Source organism: Macaca thibetana, chromosome 1 (genome assembly GCF_024542745.1).
Source record: "Macaca thibetana thibetana isolate TM-01 chromosome 1, ASM2454274v1, whole genome shotgun sequence".
NCBI lineage: Eukaryota > Metazoa > Chordata > Mammalia > Primates > Cercopithecidae > Macaca > Macaca thibetana.
The window spans coordinates 45059828-45079558 of record NC_065578.1 but is presented as its reverse complement, the minus strand read 5'-3'; the positions used below and the strand labels follow the sequence as shown (position 1 = coordinate 45079558).

At 38.8% G+C, this 19731-nt stretch overlaps 1 protein-coding gene and 1 pseudogene across 7 annotated transcripts in view; one reads left to right on the top strand and one right to left on the bottom strand.

Moving 5' to 3' along the window:
* The window catches only part of MAST2 (microtubule associated serine/threonine kinase 2), a 256248-nt gene that overhangs the window by 193280 nt on the left and 43237 nt on the right, over positions 1 to 19731 (bottom strand). The window lies entirely within an intron of this gene.
* LOC126961506 (translation machinery-associated protein 16-like) lies at positions 10721 to 11356 on the top strand (annotated as a pseudogene).

Genomic DNA, 19731 nt, shown 5'->3' with positions numbered 1-19731 from the left:
AGTAAATGGACTAAATACACCAGTTAAGACAAAGATTTTCCAGCTGGGTGTAGTGGCTCACACCAATAATCCCAGCATTTTGGGAGGCCAAGGGAGGCAGATCACTTGAGGCCAAGAGTTCGAGACCAGCCTGGCCAACTCCGTCTCTTCTAAAAATGCAAAAATTAGCAGGGTGTGGTGGCGCATGCCTGTAGTCCCAGGTATTCTGGAGGCTGAGGCAGGAGAATCACTTGAACCTGGGAGGCGAAGGTTGCAGTAAGTGGAGATCATGCCACTGCACTCCAGCCTGGGGGACAGAGTGAGACTCTGTCTTAAAAAAAAAAAAAAAAAAAAAAAAAAGACAGGGATTTTCAGACTATTAATAGATGACTAAATGTATTAAATGGATGAAACTGTTTTTTTCTGGTTTTAGAGACACGGTCTTGCTTTGTAACACCTAGGCTCTAGTGCAGTGGTGTGATCATAGCTCACTGCAGTCCTGAACTCCTTAGCTCAAGCAATCCTCCCGCCTCAGCCTCCTCAGTAGCTTACGACTACACGCACATGCTACTATGCCTGGATAAGTTTTTATTTTTATTTTTATTTTTGGTAGACTTGAAGCAATGCTCCTGCCTTACCTTCCAAAGCATTGGGATTACAGGCATGAGCTGCCACACTGAGCCAAGATTTTAAAAAGAAATACAGTGTGGCAAAAATGATGAGTTTTAATATCTAATAATGTAGAAATGTAAGAAATGCTTTCAGATATTGTAGGTGGAAAGTAAACTGTTAAAAACAATACCTATTAAAATAATATATGAATGCAGCCTTGTACAGCAAATATACGAATGCAGCCTTGTACAGCAACCCAATTTCAGAGTCTCTGTCCTAGATATAAACATCAGTATGAAATGATATGTGAACACTGATACTTACAACAGCATTTTTGTAATATTGCTAAGAAAGAGGTAAATAAACTACCATGCACAAATTTTTTTAAGTCCTTTAAAGCCTTGAGCTTCCCATATTTCAGGGACTCCCAAACTTTGATGCACATGAGAATCAACCTGGGGAGCTCTAAAAAAATCTTGATCTCTGGGACACATTCCATACCAATTAAATTTGGGACTGGGAGTCAGGCACCCCAGTATTTTTTTTTTTTAATGACTCCCAGATGATTCCAATTTGCAGCAAAGTTTGAAAGTCATCCGGGTCCCTTGAATCAATTGCTCTGAGGTTCCTCCCTGTTTAGGGTTGCTGGGTTTGGCAAATAAAAATACAGGGTGCCCAGTTTAATCTACCTTGCTATAACATTCCATCTTTTTTCTATCTCGTTTTAGATGAAAAAAAGGGGTTGTAAGAACACTGAAGAAAAAGTGTTCCTACAGTTTCTCAACAACAATAGTGCAAGTGAAATCAAGACAGAAGTTTCCCAGATAAAGTGATCACAAAACAATGACAAACATATCATCAGATGGATTAAGAGCACTGGCTCTGCATAAGAGAGTTTCAGACTGAAACCATACTTCTGTCATGAACCATCTGTGTGAACCTGGGCAGGTTACATAACTTCTTTAAACATCCATTTCCTCAACTTATACATTAATTGAGTAAACATCCCTATTTCATGGGGCTGATACAAGCAGTAAATCAATTCGTACATTTCAAAATACTCAGCATAGTCTTTAGCACATAGGATATAACCTCACAAATATTATATTTCTAATCATGCTGTAAATATGCCATTCAAGATTGGCTCTACTACAAGCAATGCTAGCTGATATGGAAATACTAGTGAATGTCTTCATTACTTCTAAGGGAAGGATACGACTATTGTTAAACTACTCTCTGACTATTTATACAAATAGGCAAGTATCAAGTAAAACAATACCAAGTATAAATCTAAAAGAGTTTTTTAATATGACACTTTAAGCACAAAGAGGATTGTGTATCCTATGTTTAAAGAATATTATTCTTTTCCCCATGAAATTGATATTCTAAAATGCCAATGAGCCATGCTTCTCATCTACATCAACAATTGTGCTAAAGGGAAATAGCTGAGGCCCTTCAATACAATGCAGCTAACAGACTGCTACCATAAGCTGATAATGAGAGCTACAATCAGTCAAAGTGACAAGGCTAGATTAGATCCCCATCAATTTCTTTAATAGGCACAATATAGCAATTCATATTTGCATTCATAATCAGGAACCTAAACTGAAAACTATAGAATACACAATAAAATGTCTCAAAAAGTTTTACTGTCAGAAGTATTAATAATGCAGATCAGAAGTCACTGTACAGAGATGGACCATAATTTCATACAGAAATATGAGTTTAACAAAACACCCAGATTCATTTTATTTATAGTATAAACACTATGTGGTTCTTTGATAGCACTGACATAACTTTCATTGCTATTTACAGCTATATAATTACATAAACGCTGACTTTAACTTATTCCTTTGAAAATCTGTTAATATCTGACACCCCAGGAAGCTCTAAATTCCACAAGGGAAAAAAAACCCTCTATAATCAACACTGCCCATATACGCTAGTAAGAAGTACTAAATAAATATTTGCTAAAGGTTACCGAAAGAATAAAAGAAGGTGGGGAATCAATTCTTATCACCCATTAAGAGCAATTATATGGTTTATTTCAATATACATCTTCCTACTCACAATTCTCCAGGCATTTTCATTTAAAACACAGTGGCAAACATCCTTTTTATTCCATTTAATACTATTAGTCTACAGAAACATTAAAATCAAAGTCAATATACATACAAAGCAACTAATTTGTTGAAAGGACTAGTTGGTTTCTTTTTAAATACAGCAATATAAAACATTCCACAAATTGATTACACTCCTTATAAGAGCAAAAAAGCTACTACCCAATCATACTGAGTGTAGTAATGAGACAGATATTGAAGATGCAAGACTCAAGAGCAGTTTATCTTCATGCCTTAGGGTATCTTTTGCTCTGCACTGCTGACTACACATCTCTCTTCATCCTAAAAGCCTGGGATCTTGCTAAGCACAAAGATCACATTTTATTCTTCTCTGTGCCTGGCATACAGGAGTCAAAAATGGTTTATTAAATTGAGAGACACATGATCTCTGTCCTAAAGAAGACCACTATATAAGAGAAGAGGGGTTCCCCCAAAGGTTTGTCCTTGTCTTTTAATCCTTCCGTGTTCTTCCTTGAGTGAACTCATCCACCTTCATAGCTTCAGCTGCCATTTTCATACTGATGAATCTTTGACTCTTAAATCTACATCTCTATCACAAATTTCCTGAGCTCTAAACACAATTGCTTGTGCTGGTCAACCATTTGTTTAACATATAGACACCTCAAACTTAAAGCTCTTTTTCTCACTCCTAGATCTATCCTACCATATTCTTGTTTTTTGGTTAACGGAATCATTCTCTAAGATATATCAAGTCTTTGTAATAATAAGTATAAGAGTCATTAGAGTTTCCTAAGCAAAAGATAACTATTAGATAATTAGTTCCAGAAAATAATCTAAAATATATTTCATAGGCTGGGCATGGTGGCTCATGCCTATAATCCCAGCACTTTGGGAAGCCAAGATGGGCGAATCATCCGAGGTCGGGAGTTGGAGACCAGCCTGACCAACATGGAGAAACCCTATCTCTACTAAAAATACAAAATTAGTTGGGTGTGTTGGCACATGTCTGTAATCCCAGCTACTCGGGAGGCTGAGGCAGGAGAATTGCTTGAACCCGGGAGAAGAAAGTTACGGTGAGTCGAGATTGTGACACTGGACTGCAGCCTGAGCAACAAGAGCGAAACTCCGTCTCAAAAAAAATAAATAAAACAAATTTCATGAATGAGCCAATTAGGAAAAAGGGACAGAATAAGGGTGGGTAAATAAAATGGAAGAAAGTGAAAGAGACAATTGATGAGAAAAGCAAGAAAGGTACCCAGAGAGTAAAGAACACGAGCAGACACAAAAGCCCTCATTCAATCAAAAAATATTCTCTAGGCCGGGCGCAGTAGCTCACGCCTGAAATCCCAGCACTTTGGGAGGCCGAGGCGGGGGATCACGAGGTCAGGAGATCAAGACCATCCTGGCTAACACAGTGAAACCCCATCTCTACTAAAAAAAATACAAAAAAATTAGCCGGCGTGGTGGCAGCCGCCTGTAGTCCCAGCTACTCGGGAGGCTGAGGCAGAAGAAGGGCATGAACCCGGGAGGCAGAGCTTGCAGTGAGCCAAGTTCGTGCTACTGCACTCCAGCCTGGGCAAGTGAGACTCCATCTCAGAAAAAAAAAAAAAATTCTCTGACCACTTAACAGACACTGATCTCTCTTCTCACCGACCTACTTACTTATTATATCGGCACACTATCCTTTAACTCCAGCTATCACCTCTAAACAAGATCCCCTTCACTCTACTCTCTCTTCAGTGCCATAGTCAAACATTTGCAACCATTTCAATAATCCTCCAGTGCTCCTCGCTACCTAAAAATTAAGTCCTAATACCTCCACTTAATATTCAAACTCCTTCACTATTTAATCCTATCTACTCAACCTACTATTCACAAGCTACCATTCCACTCCTTCCCTGAGGCTCCATGAAGACAGGGACCATGTCTGTTTTGTTTACTAAGATGCAGCCAGCACTAGGCACAATGACTGCCATATAGTATGAATAAATAAACTCCATACTCCAGCCTAAATAAACTACTTGTCATTTCACAGATTTTTAAACAACCATACCTTTACAGCATGTTCTCTACTCCAGAAAGGCCCAGTCCCTCCCCAGGCTCAATCTTTCACTGTCTAAATCTTCCCTATCCTTTAGAGTCCAGCTCAAATGCTACCTCTTCCATGAAGCTTTCCTTCATTCCCTAGAAAAATTTATTCCTTCACAGACACTCCTGATATGCCTGTTCACTTCTAATCATTCTTTAAAACTCAACTCAAGCATTATCATTATTAAGCTTTTAAATCCCACCCACATCCAGAACTGATCACCGCTGTTGTGATCAAACCATGCCTCACACAGTTCTCTATTATGGCAATCATACGATTACTAGTTAAGTAGTTCCCTAAGAGCAAGAACAATGTCTTATATATCATATCTGAATTTCTCCTGCATTCACCACAATTCCTGATACCCCATGAGAACTAGAAATATGTCTGCTGAATGAATAAAAATCTAGACAACATATGGATATAGTATATCTTATTACTAACTTAAACCAGATGAGATTTAGAAAGGGACCCAACAGCCCAGACATGCCATGGCCTCAATTTAAAGGTCTACCTAAACAATATTATCCTCAAGATTACAATTATATTGATGTTATCCCCCTTTTGTATCTCTCTGCCAAAGAATTGGTACTATCCTTGGTCAATTTACCTTTAACTTTACAACATTCTTGCAAGATTATTTCCCAAGTCCTGCAACAGACAAATGTTTCTGTGTAATAAGCAATTTATGCTGAAAATTTGCAAATTAGTTTCAAGTGGATCGCAGAACCAAATGAACTACAATAAATTCAGTTTAGCCTATCAGAGTTTGCATTATTAATAAACCATTTATTATATATACAATCCATATGTTAAACAATGACAGAATATCTTAACTCACAATTCTTCCTAAAATTCTCTCTCTCATTAAACATAGTAACAAACTGTGATTGCTCTCTGTTCTCTCTCTCTCACACACACACCACAGTATATGCTCCAAAAGATGTCATTATATAGGGTAAAACAATTTTGCAAATATGGGAAATAAGATGAACATTCTAAGAGAGTTTGTTAGTGCCTAAACTGTTAACTGTATTCACAAATATAAAATATCAGTCAGGAAATCCTGAGGCAGAAAATGAAAAAAAAAAAAAGCAGAAGAAGACTTACTAAGCTTAGGCAAAGTACAGGAAAAAAAGAAGAAACAGGCCCAGATGAAGCAGCTTATGAGGTATGTATCTTATTCTTTTTTATCACGTACAGTCCCCAGTATAATACTTTAAAATAGTGGGCACACATATAATATTAACTGTATAAAAATAATGAAAACGAGGAACATAAGACCCGATACAAAGAGTTAACAGGCCAAGAAAACAGAGTGCTGCTCTTTCAATCTCCTTTACAAACCATAAAGTACATGAAGGGGACATGGCAGAAGCAATACCATCTGTATTAGCCAGGATTCCCTAGAGGGACAGAACTAATAGGATAGATACATATATACAAAGAGGAGTTTTTTAAGTATTAACTCACATGGTCACAAGGTCCCACAATAAGCTGTCTGCAAGCTGAGGAGCAAGGAGAGCCAGTCCAAGTCCCAAACTGAAGAACTTGGAGTCCAATATTTGAGGGCAGGAAGCATCCAGCATGGGAGAAAAATGTAGGCTGGGTGGCTAGGCCAGTCTAACCTTTTCACATTTTTCTGCCTGCTTTATATTCTCTAGCTGTGCTGGCAGCAGCTGATTAGATGGTGGTCACCCAGATTAAGGGGGGGTCTGCCTTTCCCAGCCCACTGACTCAAATGTTAATCTCCTTTGACAAGAACTTCACAGACACACCCCAGGGTCAATACTTTGCATCCTTCAATCCAATCAAGTTGACACTCAGTATTAACCATCACACCATCCTAAAGGTACAAAGCAAGAATGCCAATTCCAGGACAAATAGTAACAGAGGAAACGATGGCTATCTCAGATGCTATGAAAAGACCTTAAGTCATTACACACTAAACAACTTTCAACCCCTACCATTAATGTAAATCTGAAGAGATTACCTTTAATCTTTTTTTTTCATTTTAGATTCAGGGTTGGGGGGTGGGTACATGTAAAGGTCTGTTATATATGTCAATGGCCTAGTAGCGATACTTATTTTTTCTGCAGCACTCTCTCCTCCCACTCTCCAGTAGACCCCAATGTTTATTATTCCCTTCTTTGTGTTCATGAGTTCTCATCATTCGACTCCCATTTGTAAGTGAGAATATGTGGTATTTGGTTTTCTGTTCCTGTGTTAGTTTGCTTAGGATAGTAGCCTCCAGCTCCATCCATAGTCCTAAACAAGAAATAATCTTGTTTCTTTTTCATGGCTGCATAGTATTCCGTGGTGTATATGAACCAAATTTTCTTTATCCAATCTGTCACTGATATGCATTTAGGCTGATTCCATGTCTTTGCTACTGTGAATAGTGCTGCAATGAACATTCACGTGCACATGTCTTTATAGCTGAATAATTTACATTCCTCTGGGTATACACCAAGTAAAGAGATTGCTGGGTAAAATGGCAGTTCTGCTTTTAGCTCTCTGAGGAATCCCTACACTGCTTTCCACAATGGTTGAACTAATTTACACTCCCAATAGTGTATAAATGTTCCCTTTTCATTGCCACCTTGGTAACATCTGGGTTTTTTTGGGTTTTTTTTCACCTTTTAACAAGAGCCATTCTGACTGGTGTGAGATGGTATCTCACTGTGGTTTTGATTTGTATTTTTCTAATGCTCAGTGATATTGAGCTTTTCTTCATATGCTTGTTGGCCATATGTATGCCTTCTTTTGAAAAGCGTCTGTTCAGCCGGGTGCAGTGGCTCACGCCTGTAATTCCAGCACTTTGGGAGGCCGAGGCGGGTGGATCACAAGGTCAAGAGATTGAGACCATCCCGGCCAACATGGTGAAATCCTGTCTCTACCAAAAATACAAAAATGAGCTGGGCATGGTGGCACACGCCTGTAGTCCCAGCTACTCAAGAGGCTGAGGCAGGAGAACAGCTTGAACCCAGGAGGTAGAGGTTGCAGTGAGCCAAGATCACGCCACTGCACTCCAGCCTGGAGATAGAGTGAGACTCTGTCTCAAAAAAAAAAAAGAAAAAAGAAAAAAAGAAAAGTGTCTGTTCATGTCCTTTGCCCACTTTTTAATGGGGTTGTTTTTCTCTTGTAAATTTGTTTAAGTTCCTTATAGATGCTGGATATTAGACCTTTGACAGATGCACAATTTGCAAACATTTTCTCCCATTCTATGGACTGTCTGTTTACTCTGCTTATCATTTCTTTTGTTGTAGCTCTTAAGTTTAATTAGATCGCACTTGCCAATTTTTGCTTTTATTGAGATTGCTTTTGGTGTCTTTGTATGAACATTTTGCCCATTCCTATGTCCAGGATGGTATTGCCTAGGTTGTCCTCCAGGGTTTTTAATTTTGGGTTTTACATTTAAGTCTTTAATCCATCTTGAGTGGATTTTTGTATATGGTGTAAAGAAGGGGTCCAGCTTTATTGGGAAGCAGAGGCGGGAGGATCATAAGGTCAGGAGATCAAGACCATCCTGGCCAACACGGTGAAACCCCGTCTCTATTAAAAACACAAAAAATTAGCCGGGCATGGTGGCAGGAGCCTGTAGTCCCAGCTACTTAGGAGGCTGAGGCAAGAGAATAGCGTGAACCCGGCAGGCAGAGCTTGCAGTGAGCCAATATCGTACCACTGCACTCTAGCCTGGGCTACAGAGCGAGACTCCGTCTCAAAAAAAAACAAAAAAACGAGTGGGTCCAGTTTTAATCTTCTGCATATGGCTAGCCAGTCATCGCAGCATCACTTCTTGAATAGGGAGTCTTTTCCCCATTTCTCGTTTTTGTCAGTTTTGTTACAGATCACATGGTCGTAGGTGTGCAGCTTTATTTCTCCCAGAAATAAAGTTCCATCAATCTATGTGCCTTTTGTACCAGTTAACATGCTGTTTGGTTACTGTAGCCCTGCAGTACAGCTTGAAGTCGGGTAACGTGAGGTCCCCAATTTTGTTCTCTTTGCCTAGGACTGCCTTGGCTATTCAAGCTCTTTTTTCGTTCCATATGAATTTTAAAATCATTTTTTCTAGTTCTGTGAAGAATGTTCTTGGTAGTTTGATAGGAATAGCATTGAATCCGTAAACTGCTTCGGCAGTATGGCCATTTTAATGACATTGAGTCTTCCTATCCATGAGCATGGTATGTTTTTTCATTTGTTTGTGTCTTCTCTGATTTCCTTGAGCAGAGTTTTGTAATTCTCATTGTAGCAATCTTGCACCTCCCTGGTTAGCTATATTCCTAGGTATTGTATTCTTTTTGTGGTAATCGTGAATGGGACTGCCTTCCTGATTCGGCTCCCAGCTTGGCTGTTGGTGGATAGGAACGCTAGTGATTTTTTGTATGTTAATTTGGTGTCCTGAAACTTTGCTGAATTTGTTTATCAGCTGAAGGAGCTTTTGGGCCAAGATGATGGGGTTTTCTACATATAAAATCATGTCATCTGCAAACAGGGATAATCTGACCTCCTCTCTTCCTACTTGAATGCCCTTTATTTCTTTTTCTTGCCTGATTACTCTGGCTATACCCTAAACTATTTTCATAAATCCTTCGAAGACTACTGTGTCAGGGGTCACCAAGACCACCCCCAGGTTCCATGATCCTCCAGGAGTACTCACAGGACCCTGCATATAATCAGCATATGGAAAAGGTACATGAGGCAAAGTCTGGAAAAAACCAAGCACAAGCTTCTCAGAGTTCGCTCCCAGTGAAGTCACATAAGACACACTATTTCTTCTAGCAACGCCTGGTAACTATATCCATGAAATGTTGTCTACTGGGAAAGCTCACCAAAGACTCAGTGTTCAAAGTTTTGTTTTGTTTTTTTTTTCTTTTTGAGACGGAGTCTTGCTCTGTCACCCAGGCTGGAGTGCAGTGGCACGATCTTGGCTCGCTGCAAGCTCCACCTCCTGGGTTCACGCCATTCTCCTGCCTCAGCCTCCCGAGTAGCTGGGACTACAGGCACCTGCCACCATGCCTGGCTAATTTTTTTGTATTTTTTTTAGTAGGGACGGGGTTTCACCGTGTTTGCCAGGATGGTCTTGATCTCCTGACCTCATGATCCGCCCACCTCGGCCTCCCAAAGTGCTGGGATTACAGGTGTGAGCCACTGCGCCCAGCCATTCAAAGTTTTTAATGGAGCTGCTCACACAGGCACCCTCTTGCCTATTACATACCAAAATTTCAGACTCCCAGAAGGAAGGTAAATGTTCAGCATAAATCACATTGTTTGCACAGTAAGTCATTCTTATCATTCAAGGAAATTTTGATCATTGTAGGAAACTATTTACCATTCAAGTTTCCAGATACCAGCCAAGAGTCGACCTTCCGCACAAGCCCTTCTAAGGATAGCCCTTCTAAGACTATTAATGGTTTATTGCACACTACTACTATTTCTTAACATTCCTATCTCTTAAGGCCACCAGTCTACACATGCTGAAACCAGCCTTGTTCCCTATACATTCTATAGATAAGACATATCGCAAAAATGAAGAATGACAACTCACTCAATGTTCCTGAGAAAATAAAGGAGAACATACGTTAAACTAGGAATAGGGTCTAGTAAATACTAGTTCTCTATTGCAACTAATTAGCACTAATAATTATATTGTCTGCATGATAGAATGTACCAGTAGCACTCCTTTTCAATCTTTGCTCAGCACTATAAATATACCAGTGCAAAGCAACACATGACAAAAATGGCCTAATTAAAAGACTAGTACTGGCCGGGCATGGTGGCTCACACCCTTTGGGAAGCTGAGGTGGGGAGATGGCTTGAACCCAGGAGTTCGAGACCAGCCTGGGCAATATGGCAAAACTTCATCTTAAAAAAAAAAAGAGAAAGGGAGGCCCCACATGGGATTTGGCCCGGGTACTCATGTGAGCTGCTGCTCTTGTGGTTGGTGAGACTGCCTGGGTCTAGGGTGCGGAGCTCCTCCGTGGCCGCAAGGACGTCACCATGCCTAAAGCACCAAAGGGAAAAAGTGCAGGACGGGAAAAAAAAAAGTCATTCATCCATATAGTAGAAAAGCAGTTCAAATTATGACAAAGGCCCACAAACAAGAAAAAAAGGAAAAATTGAAGAATGAAAAGGCCTTGTGTTTCAATCTTATTGGTGAAAAACTGCAATGGTTTCAAAATCATCTTGATCCCCCCCAAAAAAAGATATTCAAACAAAGATGCCTGTGAACTAACTGAAAGGTACTTAAATAAATTTAGCAGTGAGCTGGAGCAGATTGAGCAACAGGCAGGGGAGGCGGCACTGTTCCCAGGACACCATCATCAAGCAGACAATGGAGCGGGAGGGACAGCAGTATGAAGGATATGGCCTTGAGAATCCAGACATTCTAAATGCAAGTAATCTGAAAACATTTAGGGAATGAGACTTTGATCTGAAGAAACTGCCAAACATTAAAATGAGAAAAATCTACGCTGACGCAATTTCCAAGAAGTGCAAGAGGAAAACTATTATAATTGTAGACCAAGATTTAGGGGAATTGGAACTAAACGATGAATCAAATGACTCAGATGAGGAAATGACTGCAGTAGCCTAACGGTCTTCACTTGAATTCAAAATGAATAATTTGAGAGCTTCAAATTGCATTCATTGATTATGGTACATAATCATCAAGATACAAGAATTTGATGTTGGCATTCTCTTATATGATGAGAGTTTCATTTGCAGTTTCAAAAATGGTGTTAAGATTTTTTTTTTTTTTAAAGACGGAGTCTTGCACTGTCACCTGGGCTGGAGTGCAGTGGTAACATCTCGGCTCACTGCAACCTCCACCTGCCAGGTTCAAGCAATTCTCCTGCCTAAGCCTCCCGGGTTGCTGGGATTACAGGCACCCACCACCACACCCAACTAATTTGTTTTGTGTTTTTTTAGTAGAGACAGCATTTCACCATGTTGGCCAGGCTGGTCTTGAACTTCTGACCTCGTGATTCACCCGCCTCAGACTCCCAAAGTGCTGGAATTACAGGCGTGAGCCACCACACCCGGCCTATGACATTTACTTTAAAATGAAGATTGCTTTTCATTTACATTAAGTTGCTAAAATAGATAGATATGATCTGCAAAAGTTGTTTAATCTTTTTCATCTGAATTTCAGGCCGGGAGGGAGCCATATAACTAAGGACAGAAAATGTTTTGTTTTTCTTGTATATTTACAATCACCTAATTTCACATTTTGTGAAATGGACAGTAACCTGTTTCCTAAAAGATTCCTGTGGGTACTTTTTGGGCTGTGATAATAGCAAAATTGTCTTTCAGTAATAACGTCAAATTAATCCTTCTTTTAAACATTAAACCTATTTTCCTTTCTTTACAACATAAGGGAAAATGTGATAAGAAATTTGTATACACTGGTGGATTATAGACTATTATTTATCTTTTGAACCAGAGTTAAATGGTTAAAAAAAAATCCGTGATGATTGTTATTATCTCCCACAATTAATTTATCTTTTGAAATGGGGATAAACAGGCTGGACTTGGTGGCTCATGCCTGTAATCCCAGCACTTTAGGAGGCCAAGGTGGGCAGATCACGAGGTCAGGAGATCAAGACCATCCTGGCTAACACAGTGAAACCCCATCTCTACTAAAAATACAAAAACTTAGCCAGGCATGGTGGGGGGGCGCCTGTAGTCCTAGCTACTCAGGAGGCTGAGGTGGGAGAATGGTGTGAACCTGGGAGGCGGAGCTTGCAGTGAGCCAGATCACACCACTGCACTCCAGCCTGGGCAACGGAGCGAGACTCCATCTCAAAAAAAGAAAAAGAGGATAAAGAATTTCAGTTTAGCTCCTTTTAACTGTATATTATTTTTTGCTTTTTTATTGTGAAAAGTGATAGGTTTTACTTGTGGAGAGAGAACTAAAGATTAGAGAACCAGTGATTTTAATTATGTTACTATTTCCTCTAAGAGACAAATTAAATTGACATACAATTCAGTATTTTCAGTATCATGAAAAACATGAATGTTGTACAATGTTCTCCCTCAAAAAACTTGTTAAATGCAAGTATCCTTAATATGTTTTTAAAAGAGCACAATGCAGGTGTATTTGAGTCTTTTCAAGAAAATAATAAAAACATGAATGCTGTATTAGGTTAATTGGATATCAACTAAGTCTTGTTAACAATTTAAAGTATCATAACTTTTTTTAACCTCTGAAAATTAAAAATAAAATTTATTTCTGCAATTTCAAAAAAGGAAAAGAAAAAAACAAAAAGACTAGCTCTGACAATTTTTGTACAAGAGTAAAAACAAAACCTGTACTTACAACTTTTTACTGGTGGTTTAATAATGCCATTCTCCTTGACATACATGACACCTTACCAAAAACTTGCATAAACATTCTCCCATGTATTCTAACCATCAACAAATTCAGTAAGAGCTCTTTCTGTAACCTCAACTGCTATGGTATGAATGTTCCCCAAAATCCACGTGCTGGAAATGTAATTCCCAATGCGACAGTGGTGGGAGGTTGGGCCTTTTGAGAGGTGTTTAGGTCGTGAAAGCTCTGTTCTCATGAATGGATTAACGTCACTATAAAAAGTGCTTGCAGGAATGGATTTCTTCTCTACTGCCCTTCCACTTTCTGCCATGTGAGGAAACAGCAAGAAAGCCCTCACCAGATGCTGGTACCTTGATCTTGGGCCTCTGAGCCCCTAGAACTCTAAGAAATAAATCTTGGTTCCTTATAAATTACCCAGTTTCGAGTATTCTGTCATAGCAGCAGAAAATGGACTAACACACCAATCAACCAACCAATTTATCTAAAAATTTTTTTTATTTTAAATGCCTTTTAAAATTTTAGAGGTTTGGCAGGTGCAGTGGCTCACAACTGTAATCCCGACAGTTTGAAGTCCGAGGCAGGAGGATTGCTTGAGTCCAGGGGCTTAAGACCAAACTGGCAAACACTGTAAAGTCCCATCTCTACAAAAAGTTTAAAAATAAAAATTAAGCTGGGAGCAGTGGCTCACATCTATAATTCCAGCACTTTGGGAGACTGAGGCGGGTGGATCACTTGAGGCCAGGAGTTTGGGACCAGCCTGACCAACATGGTGAAACACTATCTCTACTAAAAATACTAAAAATTAGCTGGGCGTGGTGGCAGGCACCTGTAATCCCAGCTACTCAGGAAACTGAGGCAGGAGAATCACTTGACCCGGGAGTCGGAGGTTGTAGTGAGCCAAGATTGCGTCATTGGCCTCCAGCTTGGGCAACAAGAGTGAAACTCCATTTCAAATAAATAAATAAATAAATAAATAAAAGTTTTAAAATAAGCAAATAAAAATAAAAATTAGCCAGGTATGGTGGCCCACGCCTGTAGTCCCAGCTACTCAGGAGGCTGAGGCAGGAGAATCACTTCAGCCTAGGAAGTTAACGCTGCGGTGAGCCAAGGCTGCACCACTGCACTCCAGCCTGGGTGACAGAGCAAGACCCTGTCTCAAAAACAAAAACCAAAACAAAAAAGTAAGGCTGTCTATAATTTTTGTAAGACAAATTCAAGATAAGAAAAAAAAATTTAGACATCACTATTTTTAAGGTATCCTAAATTCTTTACAAATTAACACAAAAGAGAGGATAAAAAATGCTTAACAATTCAAGATGAAATTCAGCTCTGAATTTGTTCAAAGTAATTAATGCATTCTTTTACTTCTCTCTTAAGGATGCTCTTGAGAGTAAGCTAAGACCGCTAATATACTGCTCAAGTTTCATGAAATTTCACAACTTTTATTTTAAAACCTCTTAACATTACTCGTATACCTTTGAAAAGACACTAGATGGCATTAGAAACAAGTTCTTCTTACAAAAAGAAAAACCAAGAGTGAAAAGGACAGCAATTCTCAAGTGAATGCACTTTATCTAAACTCCTACAGTTCTTAACCAAGTTGAATACTTCACTAACATTATCTATCCTTTCACATGTAATTTTTTCATGCTCCCCTACATTCCTTTTCTCCGTACTCTCTCCCATGGTGATTTAATCCACAGCTTCCAAGTCCACATCTATAGCCCTAAACTGCTATGCTTTACTCTGGACATATAACTCTTGAAAGGATACCTAAAAAGTAGATATCCACATGCAAAAAAATAAACTCTTACCTCACACTGAATATAAAAACTGACTCAAAATGGGTCAATGAAGTAAATATAAGAGGTAAAACCATAAAATTCATAGAAGAAAACCTAGAAATAAATCATGACCTTGGAGCTGGCAAAGGATTCTTAGATATGAAACCAAAAGCATAAGCAGCAACAGAAAAACACAGATAAGTTGGACTTCATCAAGGGCATTTTTAAACTTCAAAGGACATTATCAACAAACTAAAAAGATAACGAGAATGGGAGAAAATATTTGGAAATCATAAAACTAAGGGTCTAATATCCAGAATATATAACAAACTTAAAACTCAACAACAACAAAAATTCAATTACAAATGGGCAAAAGACTTGTACAGACATTTTTCCAAAGAAGATATATAAATGGTCAAAAAACACATGAAAAGATGCTCAACATCATTAGTCATCACAGAACTACAAATCAAAACCACAATGAAGTACCACTTCATACTCACCAGGATAGTATAATTAAACAATAATTTTTTAAATGGAATATAACAAGTTGACAAAGATATAGAGAAATTGAAACCTTCGCTACACTGCTAGAGGAACTGTAAAATGGAAAGCTATTACAGAGAAGTTTGGTAATTCCTCAAAAAGTTAAATTACCATATTTCTTTGCGATTCCACCCCAGGTATATCCCCCATAGAACTGAAGACAAGTACACAAGTACATGTATAGTTCATAGCAGCACTATTCACAGTATCCAAAAGGTGGAAACAGCCCAGTGTCCATCAACGGATAAAAAGTTGTGTTGGACACATACAATGAGATATTATTCAACCAAAAAAAGGAATAAAGTACCAATATATGCTAGAATGTGGATGAACATCCAAACATTATGCTAAATGAAATAAACCAGATACAGAAGGTCACATATGTATAATACTATTTATATAAAATATCCAGAATAGAGAACTCCATAGAGACAAAATGCAAATTGCATGGAAGGGGAGTGGGGAGAAAGGGCTTAATGGATAAGAGGTTTAAATCTAAAGTAACAGACGGGTTTTGCAACTAGATAGAGGTGGCAGTTGTATTGTGAAAAACAGATCTGCCAGTACTAAATGCCACTGAATTGTTCACTTTAAAATGGTTGATTTTGTTACGTAAATTTCATATCAATAATTTTAAAAGGATATGTACACCAGATTACCTGTCATCATCTGAGAATCATACTCATTAATTTCCTCCCCAAAACCTGTTCCTTTTCCTGTATTCTCAATTTCAGATAAAAGTACCAGCCAGGTACAGTGGCTCATTCCTATAATCCCAGTCAGTACTTAGGGAGGCCAAAGCAGGTGGATCGCTTGAGCCTGGGAGTTCGACACAGAAGAATACAATGATCACCTCGTGGCAATCAAGCAGACCATCTGGAGACAAAAACTCCTTATCTGAAAAATCAAAAAGTAATTAGACTTCTCTATTATATAAAGCCAGCGTCTGGTACCAGGCTTCTTTCCCAAAAATGTATACGTAACTAGAATTTCTATACATCTCCAGGATGCATGCATGTCAAAACTCATTTTGCAACCCTTGCTGACATCAAGGCACCCAAAGTCTACAAATGTAATAATTTATCATGGCCTACATAACTAATAGGATCCAAATTACCCTAAGGCTCTGCTTTAAAGTCCATAAATACCCCTAAGGAAAATCTACCGCAACACAGTCCTCTCTTGCTGAATGAAGCACTGTACTGCACTCTGCTGCAGCATTCTATCTAATAAAACTTTCCTTTCTAAACCTATACTGCTGTCAGTAAATTCTTTTACGACCAGTGAGCCAACCACTCTCCACTGCTGGGGTTCTGACACCTCCCCCAGCAGAGACTAGCCTGCACAACATAGCCAAATCCTGTCTCTACAAAAAAGTCAAAAAATTAGCCAGGCATGGTGGTACGCATCTGTGGTCCCAGCTATATATATAAGGAATATATATATTTCTTACCATATCACGGTAATTATATATATACAGAAGAAATATACACATATGTTAAGAAATATATACAATATTTCTTACTGTATCACAGATACTAATAACTACTTGAAGTACCAAGGCATAAAAAGAAAAAAAAAATACACAATTTTGTTCATATTGTTAAATGAAAAACCTGAGACAAGTTAAATTTAATGACTTAATTGAACAAAAAACAGATTTGCCAGGTGCGGTGGCTCACCCCTGTAATTCCAGCACTCTGGGAGGCAGAGGCGGAGACTGGAGGATTGCTTGAGCCCAGAAGTTTGAGACCAGCCTGGGCAGCACAGGGAGCCCCCACCCCAACCCCCATTACAAATAATAAGAAAAAAAAACTGTGGTCCCAGCTACTGGGAAAGGTGAGGGAGGGAGCAGCCTGAGGCAGAAGCATCACTCAAGCCCAGGAGGTCCAGGCTGCAGTGAGCCATGTCATTGCACTCCACCCTGGGTGACTAAGCAAGTCCCTGTCTCAAAAAAATAGAGAGATTAATGAACCAGTTAGCATTCAGTATCAAATGCAGTTCAGAATGCTCCATCCCCCAATACATGTAGGCTATATTTACGGCCAGAGAAACAAATGACATACAGAAGTAGCCTGATGGGCTGCAGTTCAGGTGTTTGCCTTATTTGAACATGCTTTGGCAATATTCAGCCTATATGATTGGTTGAAAATTTGGCTGCTATGCTTGACTGAGACTCAGCTACTTGTTACAGGAGTATACTCTCAGGTTAGGTTGCAGGTAGTTTATATATTAAATTAGGTTATAGTTCACTATGTAGGGAGGTAGCTTTTGGCTGCCTCTAAATTTAACTACAAATCTGGCACTATGCTATTTTAAATGGATTGTCTCATTTCATCCTGAAAACTCCATGAGGAAAGTCTTAACATTATTTTGATTTTAAAGATGAGAAAATAGAGGCTTAAAGAAGTTTAGTGACTTGTAGAGTGTCATATGATTACTAAGTGGCAGGAGTAAGACCTGGAACACAGGTGTACAGCCTGAGTTTGTATTTACTTCTGTAAAGTATAAGGCATTCACAATGATTTCATTCAAATATATTTTCTTGAGTAGAAATGAAAAAAGTACAAATTAATGGGTAAACCCACAGGAGTTGTATGCAAAGAACATTCATTATGACTTCTAGATTTCTACCTCCAAAGGTAGAAGGTAGTGATATGTATTAAAATCCAAACAGACAACAAAATCTGTTAATAACTCTTTAACACAAGTATCACTCATCATTCCACCCCTTTGTAGATACACTTCAATTTGTCCTCATCCCATTAAAAATAAATACTCATGGGCAAACTTTTTCTTTCTGATAAAAGTCAATTTTTTTCCTTTTATATGTCAAGCTTTTTTTACTCCAAGAAACCTTTGCCCCACCTAAAATCACAAAAACCCGTTTTCCTCTACACATTTTATGATTTAAGCTCTTACATTTGGTCAGTTACCCATTTCAAGTTAATTTTTGTACAGCATGAGGTAAGTATCAAGGTTGATGTTTTTATGTGAATTGTTTCAACATCACTTGTTATAAAGACTACCTTTTCTCCCATTAAATTGCCTTGGCAAATTTGTCTATTTGATTCCAGTGATCTATATATCTATCCTTATACCAATAATCACACTGACCTGACTACTGTACGTTTATAAAGTCATAACATAAGTTTGATTCTGGTCTTCTTTTTAATATTGTTTTGGTTATTCTAGGTCCTTTACATTTCAATATACATTTGAAATCAGCTTGATATTTTCTGAAAAATACTACCTGGGTTTCGATCGGGATTGCATTACATCTATAGCTTAACGGAGAAAATTTACATCTTCATGATATGAGTCTTCCTAGACTGGGCACCAGGTGGTTCATGCCTGTAAACCAGCATTTTGGCAGGCCAGGGCAAGAGGATGGCTTGAGTACAGGAGTCCAAGACCAGCCTGGGCAATATGGCAAAACCCCATCTCTACAAAAAATACAAAAATTAGCCAGACATGGCTGGGTGGTGGCTCAAGCCTGTAATATTAGCACTTTGGGAGGCCGAGGCAGGCAGATCACAGGGTCAGAAATTCGAGACCAGCCTGGCCAACATGGTGAAACCCCGTTTCTACTAAAAACATAAAAAATCAGCCGGGCATGGTGGCAGGCACCTGTAATCCCAGCTACTCGGGAGGCTGAGGCAGGAGAATCACTTGAACCCGGGAGGCGGAGGTTGCGGTGAGCTGAGACCACGCGACTGCACTCTAGCCTGGGCAACAGAGCAAGACTCCGTCTCAAAAAAAAAAAAAAAAATCTGTGATAGTGCCTGTAGTCCCAGCTACTCCAGAGGCTGAGGTGGGAGGATCACTGGAGCCCAGGAGGCAGAGGTCACAGTGAGCCAAGATCACACCCCTACACTCCAGCCTGGATGACAGAGTAAGACCCTGTCACAAAGGAAAAAAAAAAGGAAAGATATGGGTCTTCCAATACACAAAAATATTTTATCTCTCCATTTATTTAGGTCTTCTTTAATTTGTCTCAGTAATGTTTTGTAGTTTTCAATGTACTGGTCTTCCAAATGGTTTCTGAAATTTATCTTCAAGTAGTTCATATTTTTAAACTATTGCAAACAGTCTTGATTTTTTAAGTTTTGATTTCTAGTTATTCATTGTTAGTATAGAAGGATACAATAGATTTCCACATTTTTTGTATATAAATGTTTGTGTAAAACACTGATAAGAAAATGAAAATGTAAGTCACAGGGAGAATACATTTAGAAGGCATATAGTTGATATATAACTTGTATCCAGAATATACAAAGAATTCCTGAAACTCAAGACAAAAAA